Source organism: Prionailurus bengalensis, chromosome E2 (assembly GCF_016509475.1).
Source record: "Prionailurus bengalensis isolate Pbe53 chromosome E2, Fcat_Pben_1.1_paternal_pri, whole genome shotgun sequence".
NCBI classification, from domain to species: Eukaryota; Metazoa; Chordata; class Mammalia; order Carnivora; family Felidae; genus Prionailurus; species Prionailurus bengalensis.
Window position 1 is genome coordinate 39078339 of NC_057352.1, and position 19576 is coordinate 39097914.

The following is a 19576-nucleotide window of genomic DNA, read 5'->3' on the forward strand; positions in this document are numbered from 1 at the left end:
TCAGTTGTTTTGAGATAATGTTCTCTTGCATCGATAGCAATACAAGGTGAGTGAGGAGGAATGATTAGATACTCCATGACAGGAGAGTGTCTTGGGAAATATGTATACAGATCCATTTTTAATTTTGGAGATTCTGTAATCCATTTTCATTTCAGCTCATAATATGTTGATAGTGGGTTGCAGGAAAAAATGCTATTAAGATGAGTTGTTTATACAATTTTCTGCAGTAAATGAATTGATCTTCCCATTTATTTGATTTGTGATGATGGCATTTGTCATGTTTCCTTAGGACTGCAATCCAAATTTTAAGAAATCTCTGCCATGAAGAGTGACAGGAAAAGTAATGAAAGCTTGTTTCCAGTGTACTTCTGGATGGATGCTATCAGTATCTCAGTTATTTTCCTAAAGGTTTTATTTAGTCATTCTTAAAAACAAAACAAAACAAAACAAAAAACTAGGGGAAAAGAAATTTTTAGACAACTGTGGTATTAAGTAGTATTGGGGTAGATATCTAGTAGCACTCTTGACTTATTTTTCCCCAATGCTAAAACTTCTAGAAGGTATAATGTAGCTTATTCAAACAAAGAAGGAGCTTTCTTGGGGCACCTGGGTGGCTCAGTTAAGGGACAAACTCTTGATTTTGGCTCAGGTCATGATTGCATCATTTGTGAGATGGAGCCCCAATTGGGCTCTGTGCTGACAATGTGGAACCTGCTTGGGATTCTCTCTCTCCCTCTCTCTCTGTCCCTGCCCCCAACTCTCCCTCTCTCAAAATAAATAAACATTAAAAAAAAAGGCAGCAGCAGCTTGCTTCATAGTGAGGGCTTGGAGAATCTAAATAGCCTAAAGTAAAGTGTGGTGCTCAGTCATGGATGGCCTGGTGGGAAGGAAAGAAAATGTAGTCAAATCTCTTTGGAAAATGTATAACAAATACAAAGGAAAAATAATCTCTAATTCTAACTGTAGAATTGAAGCCTTGGAGGTTGAGTATGGAATAATTAGCCAAATAAAGCCTATATACCTTGACTGTGTGATTATTTTTGAAGGCAAAATAGTCAGGTAGTTTGAAACTGTGCCATCTATGTTCCTGACAGTGTTAAGTGATTTAATCTCTATGTTTCAGATTAATGATCTCTAAAATGAGAGAGCTACCCTGAAATATGTGTTTGCTATGATAATTAGCAATGATGATGATGATAAAGACATCAGCGGCCATTATCAATCTTTTTCTTAAAAGTAAAATGTACCACTAAAAAAAAAAAAAAAGGAAATAATAATCAACTAACATCATCCTGCGATGTCTGGTACCATCTTCTGGCAAATAAACCTTTTATGTTTTATTTTGTATCAATTTATTTTATATTTTATTTTATTTTATTTTTATATTTTACTTTATTTTTTTTTATTTTAACCTCAGATAACTTTTTGGATCCCTCCCAGTCCCATTAGTCTCTAGTCATTGTTCAGGTGACTACTTCCTATTTCATGTGACAGAAAGTGCTGTGCTAGTGAATGTTGGACAACCTATCCCAGGTGAGTGGAAAAGGGACTTGCTATATAATTCCTGCCAATTTCTGTGGTGTAAATACTCCCAACATGACCAACTGAAAGCTACCATTAATTTCCTAATCACTTCATAAAAGACTTAAAAATTTAACAATTGACTTTATGTACCAGTTGAGCTGATTCCACACATCGTTATGGGGTCTTAAAATTTTTATCTCTGCTGGTCTTTTAGATTCCCCTTTCAGAAAGTACTACCCTTTCCACAGCAGCATCTATGTCATGGTTCTTTCTGCATATTCAGCTTTGCTCCCTGATAAACTTATTTACTTCTCTTCACTAACTTTTTAATAACTCGCGAATAACAGGTCGGTTATCTGAAAAACATCATAAAACTAAAAGATTCTTGAAACAAACCATCTATTCCATTTTACTTCCTGCTCCCTCCTTATGTGACTCTGGGGAAGCAAAACAGGCAAAGTCCTTGACTTCAGTGACTGTCAGAAAAAAGAATGAATAAAAATGTGTAGAGGAAATGTAAACATTCAGAGGGACGTGTGCTCTGGAAGAGATCTAGGTGGTCAAGGAAGTCAGCAAGACCACAGACAGCTGCCAAGAAAGTGAGGCAGGGGCTGAGATCTGAAAAAAGCAAGGGAAGGAACCAGGAAAAAAGGAGAGGATTGAGCATTTCAGGCACAGGGAATGATGTAGGCAAACAGCAGAGGTGTGTCAAGATCAGCTTTCAGGTGGCAAAGACCATGGGATTTTAAATGGAGTGACAGAGTACCACTAGGCATATTAAAAAAATAAATCTACAATAGGAAGCCTTTTACTACGGCCACACTGTAGAATGTAACCCAACTTGACCATGTGAGTCATTGCTCAGCTGCACAGTTAGTGAGAGAACTTGAACTAGATTTCATTTTTTTCTGATTTTTATTTAGTATAATTTTTATAAGCAAGGTAATACCACTAAAATACCAAATGTGAATCAACCCCCCAAAATATGAAAGCAATTATTTTAAAAGAGCAAATGGCCATAACATTTTTTTTCTGCTAAAATTTTTAAATGAAAAGTACTTGAGAAAAATAAACTCAATGAAATGTCTAGAGTTTCACAACATATATTGATGTGACTGTGCTTACATCTGCCTTACAACTGGCTTCAGCTTTTTCCAAGAAAGTAATAGCTAAAGGAAGGCATTCCTTTCATCCCTTCCTGATAGCACTTAATTTACGTCATACTGTATTATTCATTAGCTAACATAACAAAAATCTGTTTTACCCTCATATGGCTACTGTGATTAATTATTAAAATGGGGAATGAAATCATGCAACTAAATACCGAACTATCCAAGGGAAGCCAGGTTTTCTCCAAGTTTGTATGGCTGTTTATATTTCCCTTGTTTGTCCCTACTCATACATACACAATCCATTTCCACAAACACACCCAGACACACAAATATGCTTCCACAAAGAATGATAGAAACTAACATTAATGGAGAGCTGACAAGTGATCAGAGCAGCCTTAAGCACTTGACAAGTGATGCCATATCTATTCCTTTGAAATTCCATAAGGAATACAGAATCATTAACTCTTTTATAAATGAAAGAAACTCAAGGATGAAAGAAAGCAAAAAGAAGCATGTGAGAAATTAGGAAGGTAGAATACTAACATTCCAAATATAAGCGTCTGCAATAAATCCCAAAATGTTATAACAAGGACAGAGAGAGGAGGAAATCACTTTAAGCCTGTTTGAGAGGTAAAAACAAAACAAAACAAACATAGAGATTATAAAAAGAAAAAGTCTGAGTTAAAAAAAAAAAAACCCAAAAGAAAAACACAACTGCATGCATAAGTTTGCAAATAGAATTAACATTATGGAGGGATATTATCATTATTATTATTATTATTATTATTATTATTATTATTATCATTATTATTATTTCACTTTTTTGGTAGATGAGCAAGATAATGAAGTAGTCTGGCCAAAAACATGAGTCGTCCAAATACTCAAGAAAAGAGAAAGTTTTAGAATCAAATTTGTAAACTGAAGATCAAGCAAAAAATTGTAAACAGCGCTGGTTGTAAATAGATCCTAGTTTGACAGGTCTCAGTAGATATCTTCTCCTAGGACAAATTATAATCAAAAATTACATGCAGTTTTCCTTGCTTGGTTTTTCTTGTTTACATTAACTACTGGGACTCTTTAGCATTTAAATACTATAAGGAGACCCGAGTCTTGCTGACTATACTAACATAGTGTATGCACAGCAACTTTTTAAAGAAGCATAATAGTTTTAGCAAAGGTGCCTTGGGCATATTTTGAAGATGCTATTAGAAGCATACTGCCTTCATAGTTATTGATTCTCATATGTATCTAATAAGGGCTGAACATTCATACGTATTTGTTCATTGGCATTATGTCATAAATATCTTTGAATGTACACAGAGCCAAATTCAGCCATGAAAAATAAGTTAATTCCCCCAAAATGTGACTATCCCTGGGCCTGCAGGAATGACTATAAGATAATTAAACAAAATGCTTAGCAAATATTCGAGAATGTGTCATTACCTTCAGTTGGGTCTTTGGCAATATCCAAACTTACTTCAATAAGGCTGTTGTCCAAAGTAATTTTTGAAAAAAAAAATAAGAAATTGTATCATACAATTATGATGATAAATAAGCTAACTTATGTACTCCTTCAAAATCATTTATTTATTTTCCTTTGCACTGCTGTAGGTGCTGGTAGTTATCTCTTAACAGAAAAGAGGCTAGATTTAAGCATCTTTTGAAATCTAGTGTCATATAGAGGATAGAAAGTACATCTGACGTTAGTCAAACCGATATGTCAAAATTAGGCATTAATAACAGCTTGCAAGGGGAAAATAATCAAAAGCCAGATTTTAAAGTATGATGTTAATTATGAAAGCAACACAATGACAAAGAACATGTGTCCAGTAGCAACTAGCAGTTGCTGGCATCCGCAATGAGTAACAAAAATGCGAAGTATTTTTTACTAGACAAAACTGGGCACACCATTCTCCCCAGGACTAATAAAACCATTTAGGGAAAAGCAGTTAAGCTGGCCACCAGGATTGTTCATCCTGGTATTGGAGAACCAAAGAAAGAAAATAAAATCAGAAACTTTGTTTTCTTAGAATCTAGCAGAACTTTTAGATAATATAGATGTGCAATATATAATGTTCTATAAATAAAGACAATAAGGCATATCTCCCGTGCTTACTAAGAATTATACTGACTGCAGTCACATATTTGCTTCTTAGTAGTGAATTAGATTTTAGAAGACAATGAAAAAAATTATCATTAGAACTATGAAGGTCAACTCATTGAACATTCTATTATTTTCTTTCACCGTACATTACTTTCTGGCAAATTAGATTTCTTTACATGGCTTACAAATCAGTTGTGATATTCAATGACAATAGGAAAATAAAAATTATTCAATATAAAAATAGAGGGTACTAGGCAAGACAGAAGGATGATGATGACAATGATGATGGTGATGATGGATAAGACAACAACTGGACTTCAAGTATCTTCCCCAAGGTGAATGAGAAAAAAATATCTACTCAGTAATTAGAAGACACAGGATAAACACCAGCATATAGCTTCAAATAATTTTATAACAACTGAGGCATGATTAATTCATTCAGGCATGGATAATGTGTATACTTCCTAAAACAAATACCTGAGAACATCTTACTGGATGAATACGACCTATCAACGCAGGGCATGTAAGAATAGGTATTCTTGGAACAAATGAAGAAATAGCCTGATCAGGTTTGGGGACATATGAAAATATAGGCTATGACGATGGTGAAAAACACAGTTAATTAACTCATGACATACGAGTTTCTTTGTGGGAGAAATGGGGATATTTGTGCCACAGCACAGAATGAATATCCCTTCTTTCAATAATAAAAGAGCACCTATATGCAGTGGGTGGTAATATGGCCACATGAGACTATTTCCATTTTGAGACACACTAGCTGATTGGCATGACTGATGAGGTGGAATAGGAAGTCATCAACTACGACTTCCACAAACTCTCTTTAAAGGGAATTCAACTGGCAGGCTTCTTTTGCCCTTCCCTCCTCCTTCCTGCTTTAAACATTAATTGGATGATTGGTGGTCCAGTAACCATATTTCAATACGAGAAACCAAGGTCACATCTTAAGAATAAGAGAGTTTAAGACTTGTCCCAGTGACACAAGCAACAGACAATATCAGGTTTGGACAACCTACCCCTGTGTTTTTAGCTATGTGTAAGAAAAATAAATCCGTGTATTGTTAATCCAATATTTTAAAAGTTTCAAGTTTCAAATGTTACATTGAAGGTATATATTGGGACTCACAAACTGTATTCATAAAATGGAAAGTTTAATTTTTGATACCTATTAGGCACTTAATATTTGTAGCTATTATCTCTAAGAGCAATAAAAACAGATGACTCCAAGTAGCAATAAAAACAGTTGAATTCAAAAGGATTCCGTATTTTTGAGTATTCTGATGATCTGATCAAGAAATTTCTCAAAAGCGGTGTCCAAGTCTATGGTACATTGACAGTATCATCAGAAAACTTGGGGAACTTCATGTAGATGCTTACACTCAAAATTCTGTGGAAGAAGTGGCACTAGTTAATATTCACAGCCATGTCTATGGAAACCTATGGGAAATTTGTTTGGGGATGACTCTACAATTCTCATATGCAATAACTTTTAAAAGAACTTTACGCTGAGATGCAAGTACTTAAGGTGTCATCAGCTTTGAGATTTCTAGGCATCTTTCTTGATATAGGACCAAAAAGCACAAAGTCTGTTGAATATGAAAGTAGTTAAGCATCTGCCAAAACCTCCCACACATTCAAACCTGGTCCCATGGCCTGAGCCGGGGTTTCATTCTGACCAATAAGCCCATCCTGTGCATCTTTTCTTTGTTTCCCACCCCACCCCACCCCAGACTTTGCCAACTCAGAGCACCTGAGGTCTGTGCCTGTAACACAAAGGTTTTCCAAATGAATTGCTAAAATTATTAAAAAATCTGTGTGAACATTTGTTGGGATTTGTTACAAGCTACCTATTCAAAAGGGAGACAAAGTGGAGCCCATATTGAGAGAAATGGAACAGATGGTTAAAAACAAGCAATGTGACATTCCTGGACAATTACAATGTTTATGTGAATAAAAGAGAGGAGGTAAGATACTTTTTCTCTCCCCCCAACCGAACATTACATGAGAGTTTTCAGATAACTTTTTACGTCTATTAGCTAGTTTTATCCCAACATTACCATATAAAAAGTCGACCCAAATGTCATTTTCAAACATTATTTTTTAACAAATGAGAACACCAAGGCTCTAAGTGGTTACATAACTTGTGTAAATTACTATAGGTAGTAAGTGCTTTATTTTCTCCCTAGAATTTATTGCTACCAAGGAATTAATTTTCAAATACATATTTATCTTTTTAGTAAAATATAAGTACAATAAAGTCAGTTTTTTGCTGCTTGATTTGCCTCTATACCAGCTGTGACTAAAACAGCAATTGTCTCTCTGTGGATTATAAACACATAATGTACGTGTGTGTTTGCGTGTGTGTACACATACAGTGTCAGAGGAAAGAACTGAACCTAGGTCTGTCTGATTTTTAAGCCTACTTTATTCACAACGCCATGAATTAGGAACTGTTCTTGTCCTCATGATGCTATCATTGAAAGAATTAGAATACCTGAATCCTGTCATGAAATTCAGTTCTCTTTCACATAAAAAGGAAGACACGCAACTAACAAGAGCAGAATAAGAATCAAAGTTCCACTTTATCCAGAGATGTCTGACTGGCTAACATTCTAATTTAGATCCCGATTGAATGGGGGTGAGTGGAGACCCTGATCAGAAACAACGCCTAATTAGAACTGTTGTTTTCTCTCCTCAATCTAAATAATTGAGAGTGATATGCTTGGATGTAAATGGAGCACAATACGGAACAGGAGGACGAGAAGGAGGAGAGCCTGGCTTACCTCAAGAATAAGCCTGAGCTCAAATATAATCTCTCATTTAGACGGTGGAAAAGACAGTTTGGCCACTGTCCTCTATTGGATCCAGGACCTTAAATGATTGTTTACCAAATGGATGGAAAAAACAGAGGATGTGCATGAAAGAATTAAGGAAGAGTCTGAGTTTGTTTGTTGTTTTTTTCTCCCTTTTGAGACAATAATTCCACTCATGATTAACTGTGGCCAAATTCTAATATGTTCTGTCCAGTCTTATCACCAATATGTTTCTTAGAGGATAAGGATAGAAGGGGAAGTTCATAAAGGACTCAATGGGCCTATCTATCTTGTGCAAAGAAGAGGATATTTTGGTCATCTCTTCCTATGATCTTCCCTTATTAATCCTGAACCAAAAACCTATAAGCGAGGGATTTCCTCTGGCTTATTGCTCTTACATGGAGAAAGGATAAAAGGAGGGGCTGGTTCTGGAGACCAAAATAAAAGATATCAGCACATAAAATTCGCATCAAACCCTATTCTTCCTGTATGTCTATATGCAACACTGTGTTTTGGTATGCCACATACAAATTTCACAGGGTCTCTCCCTTCTGGAAACTCAAAATCAAATAGTAGTATTAAAAAAGAAATCATTGGCCATATGAGATGAAATTATTGAATTGAGCAAGTAATTAGAGCCCACATTCGATCTGATAGTTTAGGCAGTATGACTGCCTTTTATACAATAAAAGTGATGTACACTCAGTATTCCCTGATGATTGCCTGTGGTCGTCATTTTGGTTTGTGGAATGGAAAGTCTTGTTAAGTGCTGGCAAGAACCTTGGAGATTTTCATAAAAGGTATAGTTGATAAAGCGTTAACAAGCACAATTTTACCAAGCTATCATTTTTATATGTACAAAATATGAGGATAAGGAAGATTGAATTGAATTATTATGGTCACACACCTCAGTTAATGGCCAAGATGGTCTATAACATAGGTGAACTGAATCCCAGATTTTTCTTTTTTTTATTTCATATGTTCACAGTATCAAGCTACTTCCAATTCAATGTGTTTGATTTATTGTGTTTCATCCCTCTGGTAGCACATGCACACTGTTTTACTTCCATGACTTTCTCCAATTAATTGCAATCAAAATGTATGTGCTTAAAAGGTAGTGAAAGAGACCAATAATTACAATTTACTCTTGTAAGAATCGTGGCTGAATGCCCCTCTGGGCTACGCCTAGGCCAATGTATGATTCGAACATCTCTCCAAAGTGGCAGGATACTTATAATTCATAAGTAACTTATGCCCCTTTTCATTGTTTCTGATATAAAAATCTCCCTTTTCTCTCTTTATTCTCTTTCAGACACTATGTTGTCTCTTCACTCTTAAGTTAAAATATAAAAAGCAAATAAGGCAGGAAAGAGACGGAAAAAAAAAAGTTTCTAGGTTTTTATATTTCAAAGCTATAGTCCTCAAGAAATCCATAAACACCAGGGCATGGAAAAAAAATGGAAGAAAATAAATAAACGGACACAGAGAAAATGAGCAACTCTCCTTTCCCTACACCCCACCCCAGCCCTTGTCTGGATTGTAGAAAACGATATTTTTCAGTGATGGCAGGATGGAAAAAAAGATCACAGCAGAGTCCTCAAGAAGTCCCGCATGGAGATGCAAAGTAAAGGGCTATTTCCCGCTCCCAGAGCAGAGTCTTTTGATGACAGTAAGGCATCAGAAAGGGAAAGCATGCATGGCCAAGGTAGGCAAATTGGAACAAAGTTACCCAGGTGGAAATGCTCCTGTCCCAGCAGGGCACAAAATCAATATAGTATTCTAGTGCCTCCACGTGGTCAATTGATGTAGTAAATAAAGCATTCAAAACTGAAAGACGGGAATGAAAGATCCTGGCATGTCTCAATGACGATCTATGTGCGCAAATCGGAGAATAAGAGCCATCTGCCTTCCCAACCCTAAATTTAAGTTATGTCCAGCCCGTCAGAAATGAAACTGAGACATCCAGCTTCTGGCCAAAATTCTTTTCAAAAAGCCTCAAATAGACTGAGATTAAGTTTCTGCCACCATGGTGTTAAAATGAAGATTTACAATGGAAATAATCTTGATTTGATTCGTAAAGAAACACAAAGAAAAATGTGAGTTTGTGAACTGGGATCCATACCTGCCACAGAAGTTAGCAATCTTCTCTCACGATCCAACTCTTTCTGACAAATGGTGTCAATTCTCTGGATGAACTCTGCAATAAAAAAGTTGCAGTCAATCATCTACCTCAAAATACTTGCTGTATGCCGTAGAAACAAATTGTTTTACTATCAGATTGGCACTGATGATGATGTTGATGTGTGGATATACACCTGCATATTATGGCCTGTTATAAAAGAGTATATAGAATTTGTAGTCTGATGATCTTTTAAAGTAAAAAAAAAACACGTAAAAATAATTGTGTAGTTCCTTGTGTCTTGTCTGTTAAATGTTCACATCAGTGCTATTCCATCTTTTGATGAACTGCATAGACCTGCTTTTATTGAGCACATGAAGTTCTCTAAGATTCTCAGGCTCCCACCTGACCCCAGAAGGCTCACATCTGTCAACGTTGCTTCTTCTTGAAGAAGAGAGAATTCTAGCAATCAGAATATTCCCTGTATCAGTAAACAGTGTGTGTTCAGTCTTGTGTTTAGCATAGAGGCTGAAAAATATGAACTCCAAGTAGAAAATGCAGAAAAAGAGGACAGGAAGTCATCACTGGATTTCTTGGTAGAGCCAAGATGTTGGAGATGCAAAATATGTTTTTTGACTCCCCTTCCTAAGCAATATTAACAACTTTCCATAATGTCAGGGTGCTCTGTATAATTCTTCTGGGAATGCACTGTATTTTGCAACTCCATTTGTATTTGTATGGTTTATTTTTTTAAGGTCTTATCCACTAATTAAATGGTAAACTCTACAAAAAACAGTGACTACACTTATTTTCTGTGCCTTATGATCCCAGAAATTATGGTAGTACATGACAAATAGTAAATGCTAAATAATTTGAATAGAATTTGATTTGTTTTCTAAATTGCAATTGTCTCACTCATTCAATCAGCCATTTGGCAAGTGACTGATTAAGGATCATGATATATACTGGGTAGAGATGTACTATATCTGATAGTGTTAATGTGGGGAGAAAGCCAAAAATCCTTCAATGTCCAAAGCTAGAAATAATATTTTATTTCTGCAAAATAATATAGAATATATTATAGAGTATAATAGAATAGAGAATAAGTCTATAATATTATAGAATATAGTATTAATACTGATACTATGGAATTCATAAATATTGACTGATAGTACTTTTGTTTACATGTGACTTATCTCTCCCACTAGAAACCTTCATTTTTGGCATTACAGACTAAAAAAAAGTGACATGATCCACTGAATTTTATAGTCTGTGACAGTGCTAGATATTCTTACTTAACTTGATTTGGAAACTTAGGATATTATTCCATAGCACTGATTCTTATTTTCTTAATTAATAAAACAAGGATGCTGAGAGCAGCAACACTGCACTGATTACACAGCATAACATGTAAAAATCCGAGGTCTGTGCAGAATAGGTGTGCAGTAAATACTTGCTTGAGTCTTCTCTTGTTTACATTTTTCAAGAACTTTCCTTGGAATTTCACTTTTTGTATGGCAGAATAAATCCTCCAAGGAATGTACCTCCTACAGATAACAACTAGAATTCTAGACAAAATACAAAGAGAGAGGGGCAGGAGAGAAAAAAAGATACAGGGAGGGAGAGAGGGAAAGAGAGACAGACAGAAAGAGATAGAGACCTACAGACAGACAAGAACCATCTCTAGTCATTGCAGAGTGAACAAGGTATGTATTTTGGAGTAAGCCAAAACTTGAAATAAGAGTCCAACATAAGGAATGTACTCTGTCATTGCAGGTTTGGGTTATGGGTAGGCCACTATCCCAGTGCAGGGCATAACAGCTGAATCTCTGTTTGAAAATGTATTATGTTTTGGACTAAGGGGGGAATCCCAGAAATGAGAGAGATACATACAAAATAGGATTCCAAATTCTGTGTATAACTCTGCCCAAATCTCCCTTTGTCTAGTGAATAATTTTCTGATAATTTGAAAAGATCAACCAAATTAAAATATCCTCACATGTATCAAAATTGATGAAATTATCCCTATAGATTCTTCAAACATTAAGATAATTTTTAGGGAAATATTTTGAACAAATTCACATCAACAATCTTGACAACTTAGATGACATGGACAAATTCCTTTAGAAAGTTAATGTACAAAACTGATACAAGATAAAAGAGAAAATCTGAATAGTCCTATCTGTATTGAAGAAAATTGAATTTGCTATAAAAAAAGTGTTACCAAGAAAATGTGAGCCCCAGATGCTTCTATTAGTGAATTCCATCAAGCATTCAAGGAATAAATAACCTGAGTCTTAACATATAAACTTTCAGAATACAGAAGAGAAGGAAATTTCAAACTAATTTGATGAATCTCACATAAAACTAGTATCAAAAACTTGATAAAAACATTTTTATAAGAGCAAATTACAGACTATTTTCTCCAAGAACACATGGGAAACATCTTTAAGAAAATAACTGCAAATTAAATCCAAGAATATATTATGATAGCATATCATGATCAAATAGAGTTGTCCCAGAAAAGCAAAGTTGGAAATGTATTTCAAAATCAATTAAAATAATTCACCATATTAACAAAAGAAGAACCAGAGAATCATGACAACAGATGCAGAAAAATTATTTGATAGGGTCAAACCCCCCAAAACCCATTGAAAATACAAACTTTCAGAAAATCAGGGACAGAAAGAATTTAGTCTTTGGAAAAAGGAACGTGTACAAAAAACTTAGAGCTAACATCAGAGTTGGCACTGAATACTTCTAATAATATTGGAAACAAGGCAAAGATGTCTACAAGGATGTGTGTAACAGAATGTGTGTGTGTGTGCACATCTGTGCACACAATGTGTTTTCAACAAAGTTGCCAGGGTAATTCATCAGAGAAAAAGTTTTTTCAACAAACTCTGGATGGAAGATTTGGATATCCATATGGAACAAAAAATAATACATCTGGCCTTTACCTCATACCATATATACAAAAAACTAAAAATAGATCATATCTCTACATATAAAAGTTAAACTCATAAATCTTCTAGAAGGAAACATTGAAGAAAATCTCATGAACAAAGAATAGGCATTTTTGGACAGTATACACTTTAAAAAAGTGCAATTTGGAACTAAACAAAAAATTTTTTTGATGTTACCTCTTCAACACTATTCATAAAACATTTAAAAAAATTTTTTTAATGTTTATTTTTGAGACAGAAAGAGAGACAGAGCATGAACAGCAGAGGGGAAGAGAGACAGGAGACACAGAATCCAAAAGCCTCCAGGCTCTGAACTGTCAGCACAGAGCCAGACATGGGGCTCGAACCCATGAACCGTGAGATTATGACCTGAGCTAAAGTCGGACACTTAACTGACTAATCCACTTAGGCGCCCCTCATAAAACACTTCTGATAAAGGAGTCTTATCCAGAATGGACCAAAAACCCCATTTTGAAAATGGGGAAATGATGTAAATAGGGGTTCAAGATACTCTACCCCAACATATGCCACCTTGGCATACTAAATACTTTAAGCTAAAGTAATTTGGGAAATATTACGTGCAAGAAGAAATTTCTGACATTCCTCTGAAACAGGTCATAAAATCCTCATGTGAGACAGGCCTTCCCTAAACCCAGAGAAAAGGAACATCCTTATCTCCAAGACACCTAAAGTAGAGCAATCAGAACAAGGCATGCTCTTTCCCCCAGTTGACTACTTAGCTCATGTCCTTTTCACCCAATGGCATCTTCTATCACTCCACTTGTCAGCAAGTTTAGCATTAGAACACTCAGGTCTAACTGCTTTCTTGAGTCTTTGTTTCCTTATGAAGGTTCTGTGTCATATACGCTGACATTAAATACATTTGCATGCATTTCTTTATGTCCTGTGTCACAAGGACCCCAGCCAAAAACTGAGAAGAGTAAAGGAAAAAGACAGGTTCCTTCCAGACAACCCACAAGTAAAGAAAAATGGTCGGACCATAAGGGCAAAAGAACTATGTTCAACACTATTAGGGATCTGGGAAATACAAACTAAAACCACTGTGGTATGCCACTATATACCGAATGAAAGGGCTCAAATTAAATGAGCTGATGTTACCCAGTGTTAGCAAGAACACTGACAAGAGCTCTCACATGTGTTGGCAGAAAGATGAAATGCTAATACCACTTTTTGTGGGGGGAGGATTTTAAATGTCTATTTGTTTTGAGAGACACAGAAAGAGACTGCAAGCAAGTATGGGAGGGGCAGAGAGAATCCCAAGCAGGCCCCATGCTATGAGCACAGATCCCAGCGTCGGGGGCTCCATCCCACGAACTGTGAGGTCATGACTGAGCCAAAATCAAGAGGTGGTCACTTAACCAACTGAACCATTCAGGCTTTCTGGCAATACCACTTTTTAAAACTCTTTGGCAGCTTCTTTAAAAAGTTAAGCATGCAGTCACAACATGACTCTCACAATGTATATTTAGCAAAGATAAAAGAGGATGTATGTTCATACAAATTCTTATACATGGCGACTGCAACAGCTTTATCTTTAATAACCAAAACCCTAAATGCTGCAAATGCCATTCTAGTTTAGAGCCAATGAATACAACGTGTCATTATTACTGTTGTTATAACTACCTATGTCTTCATTGCAAATGGTCTAAAAATGTTTAGTGCTCTCTACTTATGCTACTTTATTTATTTATTTATTTATTTATTTATTTATTTATTTTAATGGTTTTTTTTTTGTTTGTTTATTTTTGAGATAGAGAGAGACTGAGCATGAGCAGGGGAGGGACAGAGGGAGGGGGAGACACAGAATCTGAAGTGGGCTCCAGGCTCTGAGCTGTCAGCACAGAGCCGGACGCGGGGCTCGAACTCACGAAGTGTGAGATCATGACCTGAACTGAAGTCGGACGCTCAACCGACTGAGCCACCCAGGCGCCCCTACTTATGCTACTTTAAAATTTATGTTTCCATGCATTATCTTAAACTTTTAATGTTTAATTATCTTAAACATTTTTACATTTTTTAAAGTGTTTATTTATTTCAGAGACAGAGAACTTGAGCAGGGGAGGGGCAGAGAGAGAGAAGAGATAGAATCCCAAGCAGACTCCATGCTCTAAGCACGGAGCCCAACACAAGGTTCCAACTCATGTATGGTGAGAACATGATCTGAGCCGAAATTAAGATTGGTTGCTTAACTAACTGAGCTACCCGGGCACTCCAAAATTTTTACAGTTTAAAAATTTTTCATGTTTTAACATTTCTCTCCTCTTTTTTTACTGTGAGTTCCTTAAGGTAGACATTAAGACTTTTTCTTTCTTTTTTCAATATATCTATACCCTAAAACAGTATATATTAGTGAAAGAATACATGTTCCTGTATTCACACACATGCAAACACACAATCAAATACTCACATTAAAATAAAGTCCCCCTCATTCTCTTGAATCTTGAATGCAGGTAGGGAATTTTAAAAAGACACATGATAAGAATGATCATCACTGTCTTCTGCAGTGCTTTGACATTTAGGTGGCGCTAATATAATTGTAAAAAATAACAAGACCGTTACTGAATCATTATTGGTTTCTCTGTTTTATGTTCATTGGTTGAAATTTGCACTATGTGCATGTTCCATGTTTAGTTAGAGACTTAGGTACACAACATCTTATTCCCAGAAGTAAAACTGAAGCACCTAGAGAAGTTAGAATAATTATTGGATATTTTATTTTTTTTATTTTTTTTTTTTATTTTTTTTTTTAAATTTTTTTTTCAACGTTTATTTATTTTTGGGACAGAGAGAGACAGAGCATGAACCGGGGAGGGGCAGAGAGAGAGGGAGACACAGAATCGGAAACAGGCTCCGGGCTCTGAGCCATCAGCCCAGAGCCCGACGCGGGGCTCGAACTCGCGGACCGCGAGATCGTGACCTGGCTGAAGTCGGACGCTTAACCGACTGCGCCACCCAGGCGCCCCAATTATTGGATATTTTAAAAGTGCATGTGTATAAGCACTAATGTTCCCCGGATTCTCTGATTACATGATGTAGCCTTGGTTCTTTTCTATTTCTTTAATTCCACATGGGCTAAGGAGTATTTCTGTGATAACAGTTTAAGATAGAGCATAGCATAGAGAATTCCATGCACTGCAAAAGGTATTTTTGTCCTTATTTATTATTAACAGTAATGATAAAAATAACTACAATTTGTTGACCACCAAACCTATAACCACCATTGTGGTAAAAGACCTATATTATGTCATATAACAAGATATGAATATATAATAAGATATATGTTTTCTTAAATCTTAAGATTTAAAATCTTATTTATTTTAAGTGACTTGTTCTGAAATTCAAAGCCAAGATTCTAATTCCAGAATATCTTACAAATAATTATTTTCTTCCTTTATTCAGTTCTTCATCCCTCTCCCTCCTTCTCTCTCTCCCTCCCTCCCCCCACCCCCTCCTACGCCCTGATGTGCTCACCTAAGCTATTGTTCCATGCTGGAGAGATCAAAGATACTGTATTGTGGACTTAATAAAGCCTCTGTAAGATTAACTGAGTTTTCTGTGGGTTGTCAAAAGGAAATAGTCTAAGTTGGGGAAAATGAGGAACAGAACACAGAAATAAATGTGCATCTAGGGCAGATAGGAAGAGAGAACAATCCAATTTGCCTGAGTATAAAATTGATTAGTGTTTATGAGAGGAGGTGTGGCATTTTGAAACTAACCCGTCATTAACTTTGGCCTGGAGGCTGGATGTGCAGAAAGTTTTGCTTATACACCCAATCCTGCTCCTCTTCAAGTAAGAATGAGGAAGAACAGTGGAATATTCATTTCATGATGACATTCTTGTGAGGATAACAGGCCAGTAAGAGAATTTATTGAATTTATAATAGAATTTATAATAGATTCTCCATATTTCCCGCCAAGTAAGTTCAAACATCATGGGTTTTAGCCCCCTTTACTTAAACTCAGGGCATGGCTCTCCAGGAAGATGAGTGCGAAAGGAAGGTGAACAAAAAGTGTATTGGAGCAGTGACAGAAATATGTTTAAGAGAGTGAGAACTATTTTCATTAACTAGTATGTCTGTACAGGATGTTCAGAGAATGGTATATAGACTATGCATATACAGATTCATAGAGTAGTGAAGATGTCCAGAGATCTTGCTGAAGGCTGTAGACATAAACCTTGGGTGCTTTTTTTTTTTAAGGAAAACAAAACAAACACACCTATAATTCATGTGGATATTTGTCTTCAATCAATTGACAATCAATTCAATCAACGGGACCTGAAGTTTCATATTTGTTTCCCTTAAATATGAATTTGTGAGCAGCCTCATCCATGTGGAATCTAAAAATTATTGGTTACATAAATATCTTTGCAATCTTTTAATTCCTTCTTCCATCCTTCCTTCCTCCCTCCCTCCCTCTTTGCTTTTTAGGAATATAATCCTGACAGTGACTCTAGAGATGATAGCAGAAAAATGAGATGGTAAACAACTCAAGGGTAGATAAAAACAATTCATATTTAAAGTTTCAAGAATTTTGCTCCATTTGTCTGTACATGTGTGTGTGTGTGCATGTGTGCATTGTGGATAATATACTGAAATGTAGCATGTCTCAGTTTCCTCCATTATTCTAGAAGGATGAATTCTCGCCATCCTCCTGCCACTGTGCACTACCTCGATCCTCGTAAAAATTTTGAGATAAGTACCATTCTTTCCTCCATCTAACATTAGAAGATATTGAACTATAGTGGCAAATTCAGAATGTTAAATAAGGTCACTGTCTTAAATTGCCTATTCCAATCAGAAAGTCAGAATAATGTGATGAGAGGAGTTGCCTTCGATATCACACCAACTTTGACATTACCAAGACTTTAGTTTACTGAGTCAATTTTTTTTTGCAACATGCCATACTGATTATTTCCTACCCATCAAATGTTGTATCTAAGGAAAATACACTATGATTTGTCAGCCACTGTCATAAATGGAAATATAAAATGTTGATCGTCTTCCAAGTACTTTCCAGTTTCCAAGAGCTGATCTAACTTAAGCAGTTGGAGAAAAAATTAAACAAAGCAATTTGGTGGACATGCCGTTATTTTGTTGACCCTGTTCAGACACAAATGATTGCTTTCCATTCAACTAATTGTGCACTTGCAAAGCTGTCTCTGTAGACATGGTAGACAGAAAGCTTTTCAGTGTTAAAACAAAGCTACTAGCTGTCTTCCTCTGGTTATCAAAGTTTTTTAACACTAGCCATTTCAAAAGAAATCAGAACCAGTGACTAGGAAAATGAGGGTTGGGAAGCCAGTGGCAAAAACCATCTCACCTTAAATGAGAAAATATGTGACAAATACATCACTTAGAATTATGAATTAGAATGCCTTTGGCAAGTATGGAAGTGAATCAGCAAAGCAGTATTTCCGACACTGAGTACATAGTCCTTATTTCAAGTTAGGGGTATTAAATGTGAGCAAAGGAGATGACGATGAAAATTGGTTGAGGACAAACAATGCATCAGATGGTACAATGAGCTAAAAATTATTGATAACGGATCCTGCTTATTTATAACTTTTCTAACGCCATTTTCAAAACATCGCTATGCAAAAAGTGCCTATATCATATCCACTTTATAGAAAGGAAAACTAAAGTATATAGAAAATCATTAATTTACCCAAGACATACATTAACTAGGTCTTTGGAAAAACACAAGAATCAAAACACAAGAATCTCACACCACATCACAATGTCTCTCTGGTAAGGGATGTCAGAGTCCTTCTCTTATTTAATATTTACAATAATCTTATGAACTATCTGTGATTAATATTACCTATAAGAAAGCAACATTTCAGAGGGACTAGTTTCCCAAGTGACATCACTAATAACAAGTCAGAAAAAGATACTGACCCGGGAGGTAATTTTTTTCTGCTAAGACTGATCATTCTGAATCACTATTTTTAGTGTTGTTGTCAGGGAATAATTATTCCTCTCTGAAATTCGTGTTCTGAACACCTAATCCTAGTCATTCATGAAGGGGTGCTAAGATGTTTACGCTGGTAGGAAGTTTAATTGTCACAGTTTCCAAACACCCTGAGAATTTCAAAGCCTTCCCAAAAGAACTTTCTAATACATTTGCATTCTCTTTCAAAGAAACCTCTCATGTGATTAGTGCTTTATCCTCAGATGACAAGTTGCAAATGAGGCATTTTCCTTTAAAATGTTTTCAACTTGGCGAAATCATTTATCTAAGCAGGGGAGTCTCCTCACTGACCCCAACACCTGGGAACCAGAAAACTTTGATCACCAAGCAATACTTCCTTGCATTTCAAAGAAATACCAGAGAGGAATTTAGCATGGCAAGGTTTGTATTTGCAGCAGAGAGGAAGAATATTATTCTAAAGCTTTAGTATCTAGGTAGAGTGAGTAATCACAGGTGCTTTAATGCCTCTGGCATTTACATCTCCTGAACTTACATGCTGATTCAGAATTAAAAATTGTATCCCTGTTATTTATTGAATCTTAACCTTTATGAAAATGTTTGATAGTAAAGCAATGGGCATTGATGATGGAACTGGAGTATTTGTGCCACATGGCTAATTGAATATCACATTTGTAATTAATTTCTGACCTACAGAACCCTTTTCATGGTGATGGTTTTAAATATGCACACCACCTCTAAACATCAAGCAGAGAAATTTCACTTTGGAGAAGCTGAGCTTTGTAAGCATACAAAAACAAAAAGGTCAGTTTGTATTATAAGATTTAAGGGTTTTCTTGGCTTTTTGGAATATTTGCAATTCCAGTAAGTATCACTAAGCTATTGCTGAAGTCTGTCTGGAAACTGGCACAAGTGTAGCTCTTGAGGTTGTGAGCGTGAGCAAGACAGACTCCGTTCCTGGCATCATG